Source organism: Schistocerca gregaria, chromosome 8 (assembly GCF_023897955.1).
Source record: "Schistocerca gregaria isolate iqSchGreg1 chromosome 8, iqSchGreg1.2, whole genome shotgun sequence".
In the NCBI taxonomy this organism is placed as follows: Eukaryota; Metazoa; Arthropoda; class Insecta; order Orthoptera; family Acrididae; genus Schistocerca; species Schistocerca gregaria.
This window is the reverse complement of record NC_064927.1, coordinates 313,833,077-313,855,651: the sequence shown is the minus strand read 5'-3', so window position 1 is coordinate 313,855,651 and position 22,575 is coordinate 313,833,077.

The following is a 22,575-nucleotide window of genomic DNA, read 5'->3' as shown; positions in this document are numbered from 1 at the left end:
TTATTTGTTTTAGGGTTTTAAATTGATGGAAGAAACGTTTTTCTGTTGTTTTTGTTTGTTTCTCCAGAATAGCTTTATAGGGTTAAAATCGCAGGTGTATGTTGGGAGCCTCAAAACAGTATATCTCTTACGTTTTAATACGGCATGTGCTTTAAAAAGGGGCTTTGGTTTATTGCAACGCACAATTTGTCAAAGTTCGATTAAAAACTGATTTTTTTCTGAATTAGTCATTCAGTTATGTCCTTTTTCGATAGTGGGGGACTCCACTTCTCTAAGCTATATGATACAGTGCTTTAGCAATAGGAACAGTACTACGAGACAGGATGGTAGGAATCAGTTTCCCTTCCAAACATATATGATAACTGTCCCTATACATATCATCGTGAAGATCTTGGGATTTATATGCCGAATCATAAACTGATTCTGATCCCTCTATGACACCCATTGCTTGCCTAGCGTGAACAACAATAGCTCTTTGGCCTGCACTTCTATTAGTCTTTACAGCCAGAACTTCTTCATGCTGCTAGCACTTTTTCAAGCTATAATTCGTATGCACCCACGTTTTGTCCTTGAATGACACTAGCGGCTATAACCCCTTTTCATTATTTCTGATTGCTCTCAAATATTTGGCACACTTTGCAACAATGTCGGAACGTTGAGTTAGGATGGTTCTCTTATTTTTACACGTTTTTCAGTTAAACTCCTGTCTCTTTCAAAATTTTACGAAATTTTTCCCTTCTCCCGCCTCCCCCTCAAAATTTATCTCAGTTCTTTAAAATATAAGCGGTTTTCTCAGTGGTGAGATTTCTTATCGTAATGTTTCATCGAAGTCATCTAGTGGAACTATTTTTCTAGAGCGCTTTTTTCTTCCAGGAATGTTAGTATTTCCCCGGTTTCTTCCACTTCATATAAATATTTTCCAAATGCATTTTACTGTTCGTTCTGACTTCCCTACCAATTTCTTCACCCGCAAGACTGTTTTTTGTATAAGTATCATAACCTGATTCCGCTCTTGTTCTTCCTGGAAAAATTGTACATCTTTGAATATAAGCTCTTTATCATCTGAATGTGTGCCCTTTCGCCACGTCTTCTTCCTCCGTCTTCCACACTCAGGAGTATTCATGAATATGGCTTACATTGCACTGTACTACGGATGATATTTCTTGAGGAAACGCAGAACCACTTCAGAACTAACCTGAAAGCACTGACGGTGCGATGAGTTTTCCTTAGTCACCACTGATCTTGTTTACTGTAGCGTCACCGCCTGTTTCTGATGACGGCCACGGGAGACCAGATGCAGTAATATCGTGGTTAGGTAGTAGAATCGCCACCAGAATGCATTGATGTAGTTTGTGTTCAGTGTTGTTACTGTGCCTGCTAAGGTGTATAAGGAACGCGAAAGCCTCAGATGTTGAAAGTGTACACTGAAGAGCATGGAGATGCAGCGCATTCATGAGAGACATTGGCATACACTGACAGAGTTTGAAAGCAGCCTCATCGTGGGTATCTCTTTGGCCGTATTGTTTAATCTTGAAATATCCAGGTCTGTGGGACACTCAGATATGACAGTTTCCCAAAAGATAAGGGACAAGCATAGGACAGATAGTTTGTATAGCGGATCTCGTCAAACTATTTTATGAGTTATGAGAGATCAACGGTGAGGTTATCAGCGCCCTTACAAATATTTAAAAAAATGTGGATAAAATGGCTAAAAATGTTGTCACTTCCTGAGGAGTAAACCTCTAAAGTGACAGTCACTCACTCCCACCTCATTCGCGTTGATCCACCCAAACACTACATCTCACACGCCATCGGACAACGGCGGAATGGTGAAACGTGCTATACGTCGGATCAAAACATCAAGAAAAACAGCGAAGGAGTTAAAGTAACAGCGCAGGAAAATAGGAAAAAGTGACCGGCTAACCACTTAAAAAAAAAAACATAGGTCAACCAGTCACGCAATTAACACATGAAGGACATCTCCCTAAAATCTTAGGAAACATGTTGGACATAACACGAAAACGTAGGACTCTAACCACATTCGTTGAACTGTCCCTCAAAATACAGAGCCCTCTAGTGTGAAAATAAAACACAGACTAACCTATGCGAAGACGAGTAAAGGGGACCTCATCTCGTCTGCGTAGCTGGAAGGCCGCGTTATGGATTTTACTAGACGCTCCTTATTTTCTACCACTTCCAGCCGCTGTTCGTCCCATCGACGCACTGCTTTGCACCTTAGCAGCGAGGTGATGGCATACAGGGGGGTGGTACACTGAACGATCTGAGGGTCACGACACGCCTCCTTGGATGCTACACACGCCCTTTCGTCCCCCGCAGTACCCATGTGCTCTGGCACCAAGCAGAAAGATACTTCCTTCTCCAGCCTTTAGAAGTGTATAAAAGCGTCGTGGGCCACTTTATGAGCTGGACACAAGCGCTGCAGAGACTGAAAGACACACAGAGAGACGGAACAGACGTAGTATTTAGTAGCCACGGCACATCTCATCTGCTCCAGCGTTCTCAAGATCGAGGATAAATCGGTATCGAAGGCAGTGAAATCGGGAGGCAACCGAATCTTGAGCAAGCTTATTAGTTGAAAAAAGATTTGGTTGTAATTTTAGTTTTTTTATTTATCAACTACGCGTTTCACCTTATTTTGACATCTTCAGGCTGATCTTAATTTGGTATTTCTTAGGACGATCCTTTAGACAGTGTAGCTAAAGGGCACTGTCGAGTACATCACGCCAGAATCGCCTTCCTTAACCTCAGTAAATGTGCTCCTGTGAACGTGAATGCCTTCTGCAGGTCTTGGAGTCACTTATGTCCATCTAGAAAGTATTTACTGAGGTTAACGAAGGCCATGTTGGCTGATGTACTCGACGAGCCCTTTAGCCACACTATTCAAAGGATTATCCTAAGAAATACCAAATTAAATTCAGCCTGAAGATGCCTAAATAAGGTGAAAAACGTAGTTGATAAATAAAAAAAGTAAAATCGCAACCAATACTATTAAACACTAGGTTGCTGATTCATGCCACAGATGGATTGGAAGAATTCCTTGAGCAAGCGATTAGGGAAAACAGGGCAGCCAGTAGAATCGCCCTACTTAGACCCATCACTGAATACAACTACACAGTTATGGTGCTCATTTAAAATGTCGGAAAGTAATACACTAAAAGCATAAGCAGGAGTGTAATCTCTCCAGTACTACCCTAAATCTAAACTCACTGCGGGACCCTGCAGTAACCAGGGTGGCAGTCAACTAACACATCGGATTTGAGCCTGTATATGCCTCATACCACGTAACTCCAGCACACACTTCCAAACGGCCACACAGCCCGTGGACGATTGGTAAAGAGGCGTTCCATAGTTCGACGAGTAACGGTGCGTAATGATGGGGAAGTGGGAGTAACGAGGAACTTAATGCCTGGCGCACCATGAGAAGTTACCGCCGAATAGTAAGTGGTCGTTTCCCAGCCTCAGCACAAACACTTGGTACGGTTTGGTCTTGTACCTGCCTGTGGCCAGCCTCATCCGCTCAAGGTGTATAGCGCCAATGATCTTCATGTAAGAAGGCCCCGCTGACCCGTACACTGTGCACGCACCCTGCCTTACGCGATAGTCTGGAGTCAATAACGAGGCCCAGGCACCTCACAGTCTTTAAAGGGGAGAACAATGTCCCACATGTGCAATTCAAGTGAATTAAAAATATGACGAAAACGATTAAAATGAATAAATAAATTCCTCAACAGAAAATGTAAAAGCAATTTTTGCAGTCCAGTTCTCCAACCTCAGCACTTAAGTCACAATTGACGACTCGACGCTGCGGTATCGGAGGAAGAGCAGAAGACTGCGGAGTTGTCTACAATCAAGGAGCATTGGACAGGACTCCGTATTGTGGAAGTTAACTGTTAATGGCTGTGGCTTAGCCCTGGGGAACACCGTACTCCTCCACAAAAGTATCTGACAGCACGTTGGCGACTTTGTGCATAAAAAAGCGTGTAGAGAGGAAGGACCGATTGAAGGTGTGGAGGTGGCCACGCAAGCCAAATTGGTATAGCTGACTGAGAATATTGTGCCTCCAAGTAGTGTTTTACGTCTTACCGATGTCAAGAAATACCGCTGCACAGTGCTTGTTACGTAGGAAAGCCTGCTAAACTTCCGCCTCTGGCAGCGTCAAGTTTTAGACAGTTTACCGACATCTGAAACCACAGAGGGTGGCTAAGATGCTGCCTGGTCTCTAATATTCAGACCAGACGACGGTTGATCATACGCTCTAGTGTCTTTCCTACACATATCGTGATGGTGATGCACCGATAACTACTCGTTCAATCACTTCCTGGTTTGAGGAGAGGTATCGAAAAAAAGTGTTCAAATGTATGTGTATTCCCAAGGAACCAAACTACTGAGGTCATTGGTCGCTAGACATACACACTAATTAAACTAACATATGCTAAGAACAAAAGACACAACCATGCCCGAGGGAGGACTCGAACCTCCGGAGGGAGGGGCCGCGCAATTCGTGACATGGTGCCTTAAACCTCACGGCCACCCCGCGGGGCTCGACATCTGCAACTGACTGTAAAATTGTTTTATTTTCGTTCATATTAGTAGCGTTGTGAGGCTTTACCCAGTGATCTTCTCAGTGAAATTTATTGCAATAATAACTGTTGTGTGTAAAAACAGAACGTATCTGCTCTCATCACCATCATCAGTCATCGCCACCTACTTGGGATATTCCTTTCTAGTTATTGAATACTCGACTGTCGTTGTCTAACCAAATAAAAAGTATCAAAAATCATTGTCAGTTTTGTTTGTTTGCTAAAAGATAACTGAAAGAAAGTAATAATGAAGCCTCAATAAATTACCAGTGTTGTTCAATAATATTTAGAGACAAAGTCATTTTTGATGATTGAAACTGAAGTAAAGTAAATTAACTAAAATTAAAGTAATCCTAACAATAGCAAATTAAAAATTAAATTCACAATTTCGCACCTGTGTCTATTGCAATAAAGCTGTTGCGTACTAACATGATTCGTATTTTAGCGTTGTCAATCTGTAGAAAGCTAAACAGTTACTTATATGATCCAGTAAATTTTCATAGCAATTACAATCTGTTCAAAGTACGTAGCTTGCAATATCCAAGAAACTAGTGCTGTAATGTAACCGTTATTCTGAGATAACGTAAATTATTGTCATAACAAAAGAGGTAGCTGCAGTCAGTCATTTACCTTTTTCTAACGAGCTTAAAAACCTTTTACCAAATTAACATAGCTGATTTTTCACGATATCAGGCAACCACCTTCTTTCTTCGTTATTATTTCCTAAGGTACTGCGTTGCCAGGATACGGCCTTGCCGCAGTGGATACACCGCTTCCCGTCAGATCACAGAAGTTAAGCGCTGTCGGGCGTGACCGATACTTGGATTGGTGACCATTTTAGCCACCACGCGCTGTTGCCATTTTCTGGGATGCACTCGTCCTCGTGATGCCAACTGAGGAGCTACTCGACCGAATAGTAGTGGCTTCGGTCAATGAAAACCATCATAACGACCGGGAGAGCGGTGTGCTGACCACACGCCCCTCCTATCCACATCCTCAGCGGAGGATGACACGGCGGTCGGATGGTACGGATGGGCCACTTGTGGCCTGAAGAGGGAGTGCTATATATTGAGTTGTCAGTAACATGTGCCAACAAGGTACAGTCTAACGGTTACGTATTCATTGCTGTTCGTATTATTGATCAGTTAGTTTATAGCCTGTGCCCAGTTGGGTTGTCGACCGTCTTAATTAACTTCTGTATTATTTCAATTAGTTCAGTTGTGGAACCACACAGTTACACCACACGTCACATTGTCGCCCAGTGTGGGGCCACAATACATAACATTTATTGTAATATTGTATTTATTGTAACTATTTATAGATGTAGTGTACCATAATAAAATATTAATACGTATGTTATTCTCTTTTTCAGGTTGTCAGCGGATAAACGGTTAGCACTGGTTGCGTGTGTGGAGTCATGTAGTACCACTTTTTATTTCGTATGTTATGTGATGGCACTGTTTAGGTACTGATCAAAATCTATGCAATAATGAAGAACTGGAGTAGAATAGGCTGGAACGACTTGTTGTACACTTCCCTCCACCAACACGTCAAATTTTCTTCGGAGACGATAGCCTCATCGAAAATTAAATTCGAGGCACACGCGAACACACTCATATTATCGGATTAACCGATTAGTAACGGAGTTGAGGGGTTACAACTTCGCTCAGTTATGACATTCTTCTCCATCTTAGCCACCTTTGAAAAATGCTGTTTCTTTTTAAGATCATATTATGAACAGGAAATTTACCTGAACAGGCATGTGGGACCAGAGATAAAATCATTTGATGGTGGCAAAGCCCAAAGATATTAGCCTCTCCCGCTAGGAAAACCGGGCTAATCTGTCTTTGCGACCTCCCTGCTGAGGGGCCATTAAACCCTGCGACAGAAAGAAGGAATAAAAAGGAAGATGCGACTTCGCAGAGTCGGTGGTCAGCTGAGCCGGTCCCGCCGCGGTTATGAATACTGATGCTGGTCAGGCAGTTTGCTAATTGCGCCGTCCATCGCGCTAACGACTGAGCGCGAAGGTAAAAGAATGTCCTCCGCGAGGCGGAAGCCGCTGGGCCACGCAGTCGTAACTCAACAGACGCGACTCCCCACTAATCCGCAGAGCCTCGGAATGCCGGTGGCTTCTCCCGGACACGCCCGAATCCACACAGGTCGTAACTCAGGCGGGGAAGTGCTTGGCTCTCGCTGACTTCAGCACTGTCGACGGCAGCCCATTCAGCTCACGTGTAACGGCCGGCTGCCACCTGTCTGCAACGTTCTCCGCGCCGTGGCGTCCAGTGGACCCGTATTCGTCCTACCAACTGGTCAGCGGAAGACGGCCGAGTAAGACGGACTACTCCCACGACAGACAGAGGCATCGGTAAGCGCTACCTGTACAAGGCCAACTCGTCCGAATACGGCCACTGACGGACGGATCTCAGGGAAATGGGGTTTGCGGAGACGAGATGTTTGCAGGAGGTAGCAATATGTTGCTGACTCTTCTCGGACCGAACGCTCTCGGAATTTTAACAGCAGAGCACGCTCTGATGCGCAACGTGTCTCTTGCAGTCTTTGCCACTACACTTTGCAAGATACCCTCGCTTCTAAACTGATACTGTTATTACTCAGCTTAGCCGTAGAGGGTGGTATTTGTGACGTAAAGTATAACTGCTCATCATTTCCACCCGGGAATTTGCGAGTGAAAGTCGGACCTTCCTTGATCCGCCTTGGTGGGTCGTGTCGTCGGATTTCCTCCTACCTGTGCGCGGTGCAGCTCTCGTAAATGTCGTCCAGTGCAGATTCTTCATTGGCGCATTGGATGTCTCAGTCGGTGGAAGCTAATTAGCTGAAATTGCTGTCAATCAACTTTGGAGTATCTATTTACTCTAAATTAACATTCAGAATGCCGTAATATCACTTTTATTCCTATTAAATAAATCATGAAACACTCACGTCACAAACTACTCGTAACCGGGAACATGGCTACCATCGAATAAGACAGGACGAGCTCTTAACGCCGACTGCCGACTTTGGCGCGCAGTCCGTATCTCTTACTGGTTTCGTCACAGTTCGTGGATTTCCGATCAAGTTCGTACTGACTAAGATATGCATTTGTTAATGAAAGGGTGTGAATTTTAACGAGGCAAAATTATGATAAATAGTTTTAAACATCCAGAGGCTCCTCCTAGTATTCATATTGTCATAAATGACTTTAATTATTAAATATAAATAAACAAAATCGTTGACTTTGGCTCCAAGATGGCGGTACTTCCCGTCATGTATATTTCCCAGTCTGACGCTTGTTGCTACGGTCCAGCGCCGAGCCCCACCCCAGTACGCGCGACATATGGTCGCTACGTCACCCAAGCCAGCCAGCGTGGGAAATGCTCTCCGACTCACGGCCTGCTACGGACTACAGCGCTTCCTAACTATCGTGAATACATCAATAAGAGACAATAATTTATTAAAACTGGTAAAACTGTCTTCCTCACGTAAGAGGCACCTTAAACTTGGACAAGAATCTCCGCGACGCTTTCGTGCTTACCAAACAAAACCGTGACGAAACACACTCGCCTGTTTTGTACGAGAGACGTTCAATAACTAATGCAACACATTTCTGAAAGCAGGTCGGTTTTTTTCAGGATTCCAGTGCACCACTTTATTCCCCTTACTTTTGGTTACAAAACCCTATTATTCAAAATATTCTCCGTTCAATGGGACGGCACCTTACTGGGAGGGCATGTATGTCTGCAAAGTACCACTCTACTGGTAGACGTCGGAGCCAACGTCTTACTGCGTCAATAAACCCTCCTCATCCACGTCCTGCTTCCTGAAGAGTGCATCCTTCATTACACCAAACGCATGCAAATCAGAAGGTGCGAGATCTGGGCTGTAGGGTGGATGAGGAAGCAAAGCCTAATGAACTTCTGTGAGCTTCTCTCGTGGGCGCAGACTTGCATCAGGCCTGCGTTATCACGGACAAGGAGAAGTTCGTCTGCCTTTTTGTGGCAACGAACACCCTGAAGCAGTTTCTTCAGTTTCCTAAGTGCAGCACAGTACACAGTTTATCATTGTATTATGACGGAGGACATTAAATGGAATAACTCCTTCAGAACCCCAGAAGACCTGGCTGAAGGTGCGGCTTTGAACTTTTTCTTCAGAGGAGAGGCGGTGCGGCGCCACTTCATGAATTGCCGTTTAGTTTCCGGTTCGAAGCGATCAATCCATGTGTAAGTAGACTGTTTAGGTTTTTTTATTGGTAACGCCGCCGCCACGCAGCGCTCTGTATGAAAATCACTGGCTGTGTTTCAGTTTAAGCAAAGTCTTGCACAATTGTTATAAGGGGACATTTCACATGTTTTTCCACCGGCGACGATGTTTGACAAGAAATTGACAGGATCAACCTCGTAAAGCAAAAGAACTCTGCACAGATGGTCCTTCGTTCCTCTTTATGGTCTACTGTTAGGCTATGAGGAACCCAGAGGGCACACATCTTTGAAGCCGGCCGCTGTGGCTCAGTGGTTCTAGGCGCCTCAGTCCGGATTAGACAGAATTGGTGGTGGAGTGTTTGTGTCTGTCAGTAGTGGTTTATCTTGTAGTGAAGTCGATGTAGATACTCCGCGCGAGTTGGTACGGGTGGAGGTTATACTTAACAGCCGAACTAAGTTAATAATTGGCTCCTTCTACCGACCCCAGACTCCGATGATACAGTTGCTGAACAGTTCAGAGAAAATGTGAGTCTCGTAACAAATAAATACCCCACTCATAGTGTTATAGTTGGTGGGGACTTCAACCTTCCCTCGATATGTTGGCAAAAATACTTGTTAAAAACCGGTGGTAGGCAGAAAACATCTTCCGAGATTGTCCTAAATGCTTTCTCCGAAAATTTTTTCGAGCAGTAAGTCCATGAACCCACGCAAATTGTAAATGGTTGCGAAAACACACTTGACCTCTTAGCCACACTAGCCGCGCAGTCCGGAACCGTGCAACTGCTACGGCCGCAGTTTCGAATCCTGCCTCGGGCATGGATGTGTGTGACGTCCTTAGGTTAGTTAGGTTTAAGTAGTTCCAAGTTCTAGGGGACTGATGACCACAGCAGTTGAGTCCCATAGTGCTCAGAGCCATTTGAACCATCTTAGCCACAAACAATCCAGAGCTAATAGAGAGCATCATGACTGATACAGGGATTAGTGATCACAAGGTCGTTGTAGCTGGGCTCAATACCGTTTCTTCCAAATCCACCAGAAACAAACGCAAAATAATTTTATTTAAAAACGCAGATAAAGTGTCACTAGAAGCCTTCCTTCCACACGGACTATGCAAATGTAAACGAGATGTGGTTCAAATTCAAAGATATAGTAGCAACAACAGTTGAGAGATTCATACCTCATAAATTGGTAAGAGATGGAACTGATCCCCCATGGTACACACAACAGGTCCGAACGCTGTTTCAGAGGCAACGGAAAAAACATGCGAAGTTCAGAAGTACGCGTAATCCCGAAGATTGGCTAAAATTTACAGAGTGAGAAATTTGGCACGGACTTCAATACGAGATGCCTTTAATAGGTTCCACAACGAAACATTGTCTCGAAATTTGGTAGAAAATCCGAAGAAATTCTGGTCGTATGTAAAGTACACCAGCGGCAAGACGCAGTCAATACCTTCGCTGCGCAGTGCCGATGATACTGTTACCGACGACTGTGCCGCTAAAGCGGAGTTATTGAACGCAGTTTTCCGAAATTCTTTCACCAGGGAAGACGAATGGAATATTCCAGAATTTGAAACACGAACAGCTGCTAGCATAGTTTCTTAGAAGTAGATACCATAGGGGTCGCGAAGCAACTCAAATCGCTTGATACGGGCAAGTCTTCAGGTCCATTTTGTATACCGATTAGGTTCCTTTCAGATTACGCTGATACAATAGCTCTCTCCTTAGCAATCATATACAACCGCTCGCTCACCAATAGATCTGTATCTACAGATTGGAAAATTGCGAAGCTCGCACCAGTGTTTAAAAAGGGTAGAAGGAGTAATCCATCGAACTACAGACCTATATCATTGACATTGGTTTGCAGTAGGGTTTTGGAGCATATAATGTATTCAAACATTATGAATCACCTCGAAGGGAACGATCTATTGATACGTAATCAGTATGGTTTCAGAAAACATCGCTCTTGTGCAACGCGGCTAGCTCTTTATTCGCACGAAGTAATGGCCGCTACCGACAGGGCATATCAAGTTGATTCCGTATTTCTAGATTTCCGGAAAGCTTTTGACACCGTTACTCACAAGCGACTTCTAATCAAGCTGCGGGCCTATGGGGTATTGTTTCAGTTGTGCAACTGGATTCGTGATTTCCCGTCGGGAAGGTCACAGTTCGTAGTAATAGACGGCAAATCATCGAGTACAACTGAAGTAATATCAGGTGTTCCCCAGGGAAGCGTCCTGGGACCTCTGCTGTTCCTGATCTATATAAATGTCCTGAGTGACAATCTGAGCAGTTCTCTTAGGTTGTTCGCAGATGATGCTGTAATTTACCGTCTAGTAAGGTCATCCGAAGTCCAGTATCAGTTGCAAAGCGATTCAGAAAAGATTATTGTATGGTGTGACAGGTGGCAGTTGACACTAAATAACGAAAAGTGTGAGGTGATCCACATGAACTCCAAAAGAAATCCGTTGGAATTCGATTACTCGATAAAAAGTACAATTCTCAAGGCTGTCAATTCAACTAAGTACCTGGGTGTTAAAATCACGAACAGCTTCAGTTGGAAAGACCACATAGATAATATTGTGGGGAAGGCGAGCAAAAGGTTGCGTTTCATTGGCAGGACACTTAAAAGATGCAACAAGTCCAGTAAAGAGACAGCTTACACTACACTCGTTTGTCCTCTGTTAGAATATAGCTGCGTGGTGTGGGATCCTTACCAGGTGGGATTGTCGGAGGACATCGAAAGGGTGCAAAAACGGGCAGCTCGTTTTGTATTATCACGTAATAGGGGAGAGAGTGTGACAGATGATACACGAGTTGGGATGGAAGTCAGTAAAGCAAAGACGGTTTTCGTCGCGGCGAGATCTATTTACGAAATTTCAGTCGCCAATTTTCTCTTCCGATTGCCAAAATATTTTGTTGAGCTCACCTACATAGGTAGGAATGATCATCAAAATAAAATAAGAGAAATCAGAGCTCGAACAGAAAGGTTTAGGTGTTCGTTTTTCCCGCGCGCTTTTCGGGAGTGGAATGATAGAGAGATAGTATGTTTGTGGTTCGAAGAACCCTCTGCCAAGCACTTAAATGTGAATTGCAGAGTAGTAATGTAGATGTAGATATAGAACCGCCCTGCTTCTACGGTCGCAGGTTCGAATTCTGCCTCGGGCATAAATGTGTATGATGTCCTTAGGTTAGTTAGGTTTAAGTAGTACTAAGTCTAGGGGACTGATGATCTCAGATGTTAAGTCCCATAGTGCTTAGAGCCATTTGAACCACACATCTTTGAGTATCACAACTGGTGAACGAGTGTGTCAGAAATACCAACAGAGACGTCCAATTCTGCAGCGAGAAGTTTGTGATCCGTCGGTTACCTCGATGAGACTGTCCGCACGTTCCAACATTGCAGGAGTCACAGCTGTGTGTGGCCGACCTGCACGCGCGAGTGGTGACAGGTTTGCGCGACCATGTTGCAACGATGGCAGACGCTTCGCCCAATCACTCACCCTGCTTTTGTTCACTGTCAACTCTGCGAAAAAATTTTGCCTATGACTATCTGCGACACCCTGGTTTTCCTCCAAAAGAAAGTCAATGACAGCTCTCTTCTTGGAAAGCACCCCGTTATAGACGGTATTTTGAAGGCTACGTATAGCGCCGCGACCTATTGGAACTTCATGTAACTATAGCGGGACTATTCCAAGATGTCTTGCAACAAATTTCGCAATTTCTCAACCGAAACTGGCCGAGAAGAAAAACTTGTTCCATTACTTATTGAACTCCTTTTGTTTATTCTGTATTTGCTTTATCAAACGTACCTGGCGAGATTTCACGTCTGAAATGCAATACTGAAGTATAGATCCACCAAGTGCTTTTTTTTCTTTCCTGACTCCATCAACGGTGGATTACTCTAGCTGAGGATTTTTCCAGTAAATCTGTCTGGAATCAACACTCAAAAAGAAACGAGTTGGTGGCTGTGAGAGGAAAAGTGCGAAACGGATCCCAGTACCACTTCTACGAAGAAAGGAGTGATCCCTATATGATAGCTGATACCCCAAATAAGCCGCTAGAGGAACATGGGCGCACATCCACGTGACGACAGAACGAGCACGTGCACGCTTCGAACGTCTGGTGGTCTCAGTAGAGGTGGAACAAAGGAATTGAGGCCTCAAAATAAGAGCAAAGGGCTGTAGCGCGAGTCCTGACAGCCCAAGGAGCGCGGGGAAGGGAAATTACAAAGAAGAATGGCAAAAGAGTAGAGAGAGCACTTCATATCCTTTCCAAAGGTCGAGGCATGGCACAACAAATTTGGACGGACGTCGGTTGATGAGCACTATACGCCACACCACACCGCATTATCGATATCGCCGGTTGAAGTGGCCGTGCGGTTCTAGGTCCTGCAGTCTGGAACCACGAGACCGCTACGGTAGCAGGTTCGAATCCTGCCTTGGGCATCGATGTGTGTGACGTCCTTAGGTAAGTTAGGTTTAACTACTTCTAAGTTCTAGGGAACTAATGACCTCAGAAGTTGAGTCCCATAATGCTCAGAGCCATTATCGATACCATTGCCCTGCAGGTGGATGCCATAGTTACTGAAGACCGACGAGTTACGGTGACAGTCATTGGCTCAGAGGTCGGACTGAGCGTCGAAATTCCAACAGACGTGCAATACTCTCAGTACACGTATGCCATTCTTTGATGAATTTCCATTCCCCGCTGTCCTTCGCAGTAAGGAAACACGCCACACCCCTTTGCTCTTCTTTGAATCCTCTATTTCCTTTTTGCGGCGCTACTGAGTGAAGTGGACTCTAGAAGGGTGCATGTGATGGCTCTTTTCGCCACGTGGATGTGCGCCCGTGTCACTCTAGCGGCGAGTATGGAGCCTCAGTGGTCTTATAGAGATCACACCTTCTTCCATAGCAAGTGGCCTTCGGCTTGTATCATTTTGAACGTCCCTGATGCATAATTCCGTAGCGTTTTTGCGTAATAAACAAAACTTCACCCCGGTTTCCAGAACTCCTGACAAAGATGTAAACAACCATGCATGAGCAGCGCCTATTAGACTCACGGGGTCCGACAGCCGATCACTTCCGATCATTCCACCATTAAGGAGGTACACAGCTCGTGGTGTTTTTAGTTCAACTATGCCTAAATGGTCAATACCGCGGTGCGATCGCATCCGCATTGTTATTTTGTGCCAGAAAGGGCTCTCAGCAAGGGAAGTGTAAAGGCGTCTCTGTGAACCAAAGCGATGTTGTCCGTACACGGATGAGATGCAGAGACAGGAACTGTCGATGACATGCCACGCCCAGGCCGCCCAAGGGCTACTACTGCAGTGGATGACCCCACGGATTGTGGCTCGGAGGAACCCTGCCAGCAACGCCACTATGTTAAACAATGATTTTCGTGCAGCACCAGGACGTCGCGTTGCTATTCAAACGGTGCGCAATAGTCTGCGTGATGCGAAACCTCACTCCCGACGTCCATGGCGAAGTCCATCTTTGCAACCAAGACACCATGCAGCGCGATACAGATGGGCCCAACAACATGGTTAAAAAAAAATGGCTCTGAGCACTATGGGACTTAACATCTATGGTCATCAGTCCCCTAGAACGTAGAACCTAACTAAGGACAACACACAACACCCAGTCATCACGAGGCGGAGTAAAGCCCTAACCCCGCCGGGAATCGAACCCGGGAACCCGGGCGTGGGAAGCGAGAACGCTACCGCACGACCACGAGATGCGGGCATGCCGAATGGACCGCTCAGCATTAGCATCACGTTCTCTTCATCGATGAGCGTCGCATATATCTTCAACCAGACAATCGTCGGAGTCGTGTTTGGAGGAAACCCGGCCAGGCTGAACGATGCATCTACATCTACTTGGATACTCTGCAGATCACATGTAAGTGCCTGGCACTTCATCGAACCAGCTTCACAATTCTTTATTATTCCAATCTCGCATAGTGCGCAGTGACAACTGACATATCTTCCCGTGCGAGCTCTGATTTCTCTTATTTTATCATGGTGATCGTTTCCCCATATGTAGGGCGGTGTCAAAAAATATTTTCGCGTTCGGAGGAGAAAACTGGTGATTGGAGCTTCGTGAGATGATTCCTCCGCAACGAAAACCGCCTTTGTTTTAATTATGTCCATCCCAAATCCTCTATCATGTCAGTGACAAGTTCTCCCCTATTTCGTGATCATACAAAACGTACTGCCCCTTTTTGAACTTCATCAATGTATTCCTCAATCTTGTCTGGTATGGGCGCCATCCCACGCAGCATTATTCTAAAGGAGGACGGACAAGCATAGTGTAGGCAGTCACTTTAGTAGATCTGTTACATTTTCTAAGTATCTCGAAAATAAAACCGAGCCTTCGGTTAGCCTTCCCAGAACATTTTCTTTGTGTTCCTTCCAATTTAAGTTGTTCGTAATTGTAATTCCTAGGTATTTAGTTGAATTTAAAGCCTTTAGATTTGACTGATTTATAGTGTAACCGAAGTTTAACGGATTCCTTTTAGCAGTCACGTGGATGACCTCACACTTTTCGTTACTTAGGCTTAATTGCAAATTTTCGAACCATATATATATATATATATATATATATATATATATATATATATATATATATATATATATATATATAATCATTTTACAACTTTTGTTGATTTTCTGATGACTTTACTAGTCGATAAATGACAGCGTCATCTGCTAACAACCTAAGACGGCTGCTCAGATTGTCTTCCAAATCGTTTATTTAGATAAGGGAAAGCAAAGGGCCAGAATACTACTTTGGGGAACACCAGAAACCACTTCTGTTATCCTTGGTGAATTTCCGTGAACTGCTACGAACTGTAACCTCTGTGACAGGAAATCACGAACCCACTCACATAACTGAGACGATATTCCACATCGAAGCAATTTCACTACAAGCCGCTTGTATGTTACAGTGTCAAAAGCCTTCCAGAAATCCAGAAATACCGAATCAATTTGAAATCCCTTGTCAATAGCATCAATAATCCCTGCGACTAAAAAGCTAATTGTGTTTCACAAGAACGATGTTTTCTAAATCCGTGTTTATTGTGTGTCAATAGACCGCTTTCTTCGGGGTAACACATAATGGTCGAACACAATATATGTTCCATAATCCTGCTGCATATCGACGTTGCTGATATGGACCTGTAATTTAGTGGATTACTCCTACTAACTTTCTTTAATATTGGTCTGACCTGTACAACTTTCCAATCTTTTGGTACGGATCTTTCGTCGATCAAACAGTTGTATATGATTGTTAAGTATGGAGGTATTGCATCAGCATACTCTGAAAGGAACTTAATTGGTATACAGTCTGGGCTTGAAGAATTGCTTTTATTAAGTGATTTAAGGTACTTCACTACTCCGAAGTTATCTACTTTAGTGTTACTCATGTTGGAAGCTGATCTTGATTAGAATTCTGGAATATTTCCCTCGTTTTCGTTGATGAAGGAATTTCGGAAGGCTGTGTTTAGAAACTCTGCTTTGGCAACACTGTCTTCGATAACATCTGCACTGCTATCGCGCAGATGACGCATTCATTGTGTCTTGCCGCTAGCATACGTCACATACGACCAGAATCTCTTTGGATTTTCTACCAGGTTTCGAGACAGTTTCGTTGTGGAAACTATTATAAGCATCTCGCATTGAAGACCGCGCTAAATTTCGAGCTTCTGTGAAAGATCGCTCACCTTGGAGATCCGACAAGTGCTAGAATATCGCACGATCAGCGAACAGCTCATGCATACAAATTGCTGACAAGAATAATATATAGAAGAATGGTGAAGAAAATTTAGGATATATCACATGACAATCAGTTTGACTTTAGGAAAGGTAAAGGCCTCAGAGCAGCAGTTCTCACGTTGCGTTTGATAATGGAAGCAAGACTGATAAAGAATCAAAACGCGCTCATAGGTTTTGTCGACCTGGAAAGAAATGTTCGATAATATAAAGTGGTGCAACATGTCTGAAATGTTGAAAATATAGCGGTAAGCTATAATGAAAGACGGAAAATGTATAATACAGTATCTACAAGAAGCACGAGGGAACAATAAGAGTGCGGAACCAAGAACGAAGTATTCGGATTAAAAATGATCTAAGACAAAGATGTAATCTTTCGACCCTACTGTTCAATCATTACAACGAAGAATCAATAAGCAAAATAAAAGTAGGATTACAATGGTTCAAATGGCTCTGAGCACTATGCGACTTAACATCTGAGGTCATCAGTACCCTAAAACTTTTTTTTTGGTCATCTGTCTACTGACTGGTTTGATGCGGCCCGTCACGAATTCCTCTCCTGTGCTAACCTCTTCATCTCAGAGTAGCACTTCCAACCTACGTCCTCAATTATTTGCTTGATGTATTCCAATCTCTGTCTTCCTCTACAGTTTTTGCCCTCTACAGCTCCCTCTAGTACCATGGAAGTCATTTTCTCATGTCTTAGCAGATGTCCTATCATCCTGTCCCTTCTCCTTATCAGTGTTTTCCACATATTTCTTTCCTCTCCGATTCTGCGTAGAACCTCCTCATTCCTTACCCTAGAACTTAGAATCACTTAAACTTAAGTAGCCTAAGGACATCACACACATCCATGCCCGAGGCAGGATTCGAACCTCCGACCGTAGCGGTCGCGCGGTTCCAGACTAAAGCGCCTAGAATCGCTCGGCTACAATGGCAGGAGAAGGATTCAGTTGCGCGATTAAAATTCAAGGTGAAAGGATATCAATAATAAGATTCGCTGATGACGTTGCTATCCTGAGTAAAAGTGAAGAAGAATTACGGGATCTATTGAATGGAATCAACCGAATATGACTGAGAGTAAATCGATGAACAAAGAAAGTAATGAGGAGTAGCAGAAATGAGAACAGTGAACAGCTTGACATTAGGATTGTAGGTCACGAAGCAGATGAAGGTAAGTAATTCTGCTACCTTGACAGCAAATTAACGTGTGACGTACAGAGCACGGAGGAGAATCAAAAGCAGACTAGCACTGGAAAAAAGGGCAAGAAGTCTATTGGTATCAAACGAAGGCCTTAATATGAGGAAGAAACTTCTGAGCCGGCCGCTGTTGCCGAGCTGTTATAGCCGCTTCAGTCGGGAACCGCGCTTCTGCGACGGTCACAGGTTCTAATCCTGCCTCTGGCATGGATGTTTGTGGTGTCCTTAGGTTAGTTAGGTTTAAGTAGTTCTAAGTCTAGGGGACTGACGACCTCAGATGTTAAGCCATTTCGAAATATCTCATAATGTGTGTTTGGAGCACATTAAAACATGGAGTGTGGGAAAACCGGAACAGAAGAGAAGCGAAGCATTTTAGATATGGTGCAACAGACGAAGGTTGAAAATTGGGTGGATTGATAAGGTAAGCAACGACGAAGTTCTGGGCCGAATCGGAGAGGAAAGGAATCTATGGAAAACACTGACAAGAAGAAGGGACAGGATGATATGATATCTGTTAATACATCAGAGTCTGGCTTCCAAGGTCCTAAACGGACCTGTAGAGGTCAAAAACTGTAGAGGACGACATTGTAATACATCCAGCAAATAACTGAGGACACAGGTTGTAAGTGCTACTCTGAGATGAAGAGGGTGACACAGGAGAGGAAGGAATTCGTGACGGGCAGCACCAAAACAGCCAGTAGACTGATGACTCGAAATCAACAACAACAAAAACAAAAGTCCGCATAACCTGACTTGTCAACAATGGGGAACACGGGAGCCCTTTAAACAGAATAACTAATTCCTTATTATAATTCATAGTACCCCTCAGCAATGCAATCGGATAAATAGCATTTGTCGCATGACGAAAAGCAATCTTTCTGTGTAACGTACCGATCCCCAAAAGTTTATCGCCAGAGCCTCAACTACCCTGCAGGCATGAGGTACACTGGGGGACACCTCGTTAGAGGTATAGACCAGTCAACATTCGGAGTGTCCACGAAAGTGAAGATCACCATAGAACGCCGAGCTGCCCACTTTAAGAAGAATTGTACGAAACGCGCCAAGATTTTACCACCATTTAATGAGAAGACGAGACGATCTGCTCCATTTAGAGAATTTCTGTTGATTCAAGAAGGAAATATGGTTATTGATTTATTTGCTAACATATGAAAGGTTTGCTATCTAGTCGGTGTCACACATCGTGATAAGTATACGGCAAGTAGAAGAAGAGAGAAGTAGAGAGGAGGGAGAAGGTAATGTATACGTACGTATGACGAACTCCTTCCCTCGAAAATTTCTCTCCTTCATACCTCCTCTATGTTACCACAGGTGACGTGTCACTGATCTCCTTTGTACTAAGACTGCAGTGCACGCGAGGTGCCTATTTGCTCCCACCGCCATGAGTGGAATGCGTAAGTTCTAATTAATGTTGACCCACCTGCAATCTTCTATACTCGTTGTCCCCTGAGCAGAAAACAGCACATAGGTCGTGAATCCGTTATCTTGACGTTGTAAGAAACTCTTAGCGAGGGACTCACCTTTTATAAATAATTAAATTTCCAATTAGTTTCTTTATACGGGATGCCACTCGCTTTTTATTGGCAGAATACGAAAAAGAGCATAATAATATCTCACTTTATGAATTACAAATGAAAAAATTGGAAGCTGTATTGTTCGCTTAACTTTTTTAATGGTGACCGGTTTCGATCTTTTTATCAGATCATCTTCAGACCTTGAATGTCTGCCGGAGGCGGTGGCGAATGCGATTGCAGTCTTTCTCGACGTATTCAACTGATGAATTCTTCTCGGGTTATCAGCCGTGTGGTGGCGTCGTCTCGTCGCAACGTTTCAATGAGTTTCGTACCCGTCATCTTCTTGCGATCTTCGCCTCATTGAATGAAACGTTGCGACAAGACGATGCTACCACTCGCCTGATAACCTCGAAGAATTCATCTGATAATCCTCTTGTTTGTGGCTGGTGGGCAGTAAACCAACAGCCACAAACAAGAGGATTTGCATGCACCACCGCCTCCGGCAGACATTCATGGCCCAAAGATGATCTGATAAAAAGATCGAATCCGGTCACCGTTAGAAAAGTTACGCGATCAAGATTGCTCCCAATTTACTTATAATAATTACAGATTGCTGTTTTCCTATATAAGAACTATGTTATTTACAATGTTAATTACAAATAATCTTCTATCGCCGCACTTTTAAAAGAACAATACAATGAATTATGTATTTACCTAATTACTATCAAATGGTTCAAATGGCTCTGAGCACTATGGGACTTAACATCTGAGGTCATCAGTCCCCTAGAATTTAGTTCTACTTAAACCTAACTAACCTAAGGACATCATACACATCCATGCCCGATGCAGGATTCGAACCTGCGACCGTAGCGGTCGCGCGGTTCCAGACTGAAGCGCCTAGAACCGCACGGCCACACTGGCCTGCAATTACTATCAAATTGTTCTCAATTACAGGTCCACATAACCAAAAATTGCTAATAAAGTCTTAACTGACACCAATCGCTTCAGACAGCATGTCTCTGCCCTTCGAGGCTGCCGAATCAACTCTCACAATTTCAAACCAGAGATTGCTTATAAAGTCTTAACTGACACCGACTAAGATGAGCAACGTGTCTGTCTTCTGAGACTGCTGAACCAACTCTGGTCGTACAGCCGAACCACTTCGACTGCCATCCAAGTTAGGCTTGCTTCGTCTGCCGTTTCGTTTAGACAGCTGTTTTCTATTAAGTTGGTAATTAACACTTTTGACCAATAAAATGAAAACTTGCTATTAAGAGATGCGTTTATTTGAAATGCAAGTAATACACCATTTAGGCTTTGTAATATTAATAACCGAAGATTATCATTTTGGCGTGCCACTTACGAATACAGTAGCCAATTGCGGAGAAGGATCACAAATTAGGCGGTCTACCTCACGGAAGCCATACCGAATAAATCATCTGCGATCGGTACCTCACTCCACATTACGTCATCTTGCCACTTCTGCCTTCTCAGCTGCTTTAAGGAGACCTTCTTGTAGCTGAATAGGATGACCGTAAAGCCAGATATATTACAATATTACACAAAAAGAAATATTTGATCTAAGAAATCACTGATCTGCTTCAAGATAAGCATTATTAATTGTTCGCACACTGTGCACACACATTAATGAGACAACCTGCCAGAAACTCGTATAACCACATTTTGCAGACAGACTGCTGAGAGATGTGTAGGAGAGAGTCAGTGTGGTTCTGGAATGAACCGACAGGGATGTGGAGCAATGCCCATTCCAGTGACGTGGGCAGCTGGGCAACGTTTTTTGGTTGAGGATCTACTGCGTGAACAGCCCGAACGCGGTTGTCCATCCGACTCTCGAGTTTGTTTAAATCTGGTGGGTTTGGTGGCCAGGGGAAGGCGATATACTCACCCCGATGTGTTCCTCGAACCACACACGTACAGAGCGAGCTATGTCACACTTTTCATTCTCCTGCTGGTAGATGCTACCGTGCTGCATGTAACGGTGGACATGTTCCCAAAGCCTGATGCATATTTGTGTTGCTCCATTGTGCCTTCCAAAATGACAAGGTATTCTTCGAAAAAATTCCCTAGACTATAACGTTCCACCCTCGGCCAGGACCCCGCCCACGATTGTTGCAACGTGTTTCCTTTCCGAAGTTTCGCGTGATTCATCTGGGAAGTTCACGTATCACCACTCAATGGACGCCCAATTGAGGTGTTGGTGAGTTCCATCCAGCCTTCGTTGCCGACGAACACCAGCCAGAATGGGTGCATGAAATAGGCGCCTGCTGCCAGGGACCCATACGCATTAATGTTCGCTGAATGGTTGTTGAGCAGACACTGCTGACTACCTCTTGGTTCATGTGGGCTGACAGTTTATCAACTGTTGCCTGACTATTCGCCCATACACATCTGCGCAGCATTCATTCACCCCTGTAATCTAAGGCCCGTGGTGCATAACAGCTGCCTCGGCGCCGGTTATGGATAGCGCCAGTTTGCTATGCACGGTGTACTTTAACCACGGTGGCCCGTGAACAGTTGACAAACTTATCAGTTTTGTCAAAGCTCCCATCCTTGTCCCGAAAGTCAATGATGTAGTCCTTTTGGACTTAGTTTAACCACCCCGTTTCCGCATTACGACAGCGACTGCTTCATTGTATTCCGCGCCCCCACCCCTCCAGCCCCCCCACCCCCCCCCCCCCACCGCCCCACCCCCCCCACCCCCCACGCTAAACACGCTTCACATGTCCTCTACTTCTGGTCCTGCCGCCTGTCGCCTGTGGGTGTTTACTGCACGTGACCTTGAACATATACTTCACGGTCACATTAATATCACTGGACGGGGTATGAAATTGTCTTAAACCAAAAGGTAATTTCTTACCTGTATTGCGTCCTGGTGTCAGCAGACTCGGATGCCTACGTCCACAACAGTTACAGCTCAATTTCTCCAGTCACCCGCATTTCTCAACAATGATTAACTGACACCCACAAAATTCTAATCTACATTACGTAATTTGTAAGAACTTAATGGTTATCACTAAATTTGTCACTGAATCTGCTCCGCCCAGTGATTAAATACAACTTTATAAATGTAAAATTGCAAGAGTACTACATTTTTGTATCCTGCTCGTTAAGGCAGCATTGGTTTATGACATATTACATATCTGGGTTTCACATCATACCACTTCTATAAACGTAAAGCCAAGAGCAGCGCTGTACGGACACTCTGTTGTCCGTACCCCATGTGATCTGATTCTTCGACGCGATACTACCTTTCAC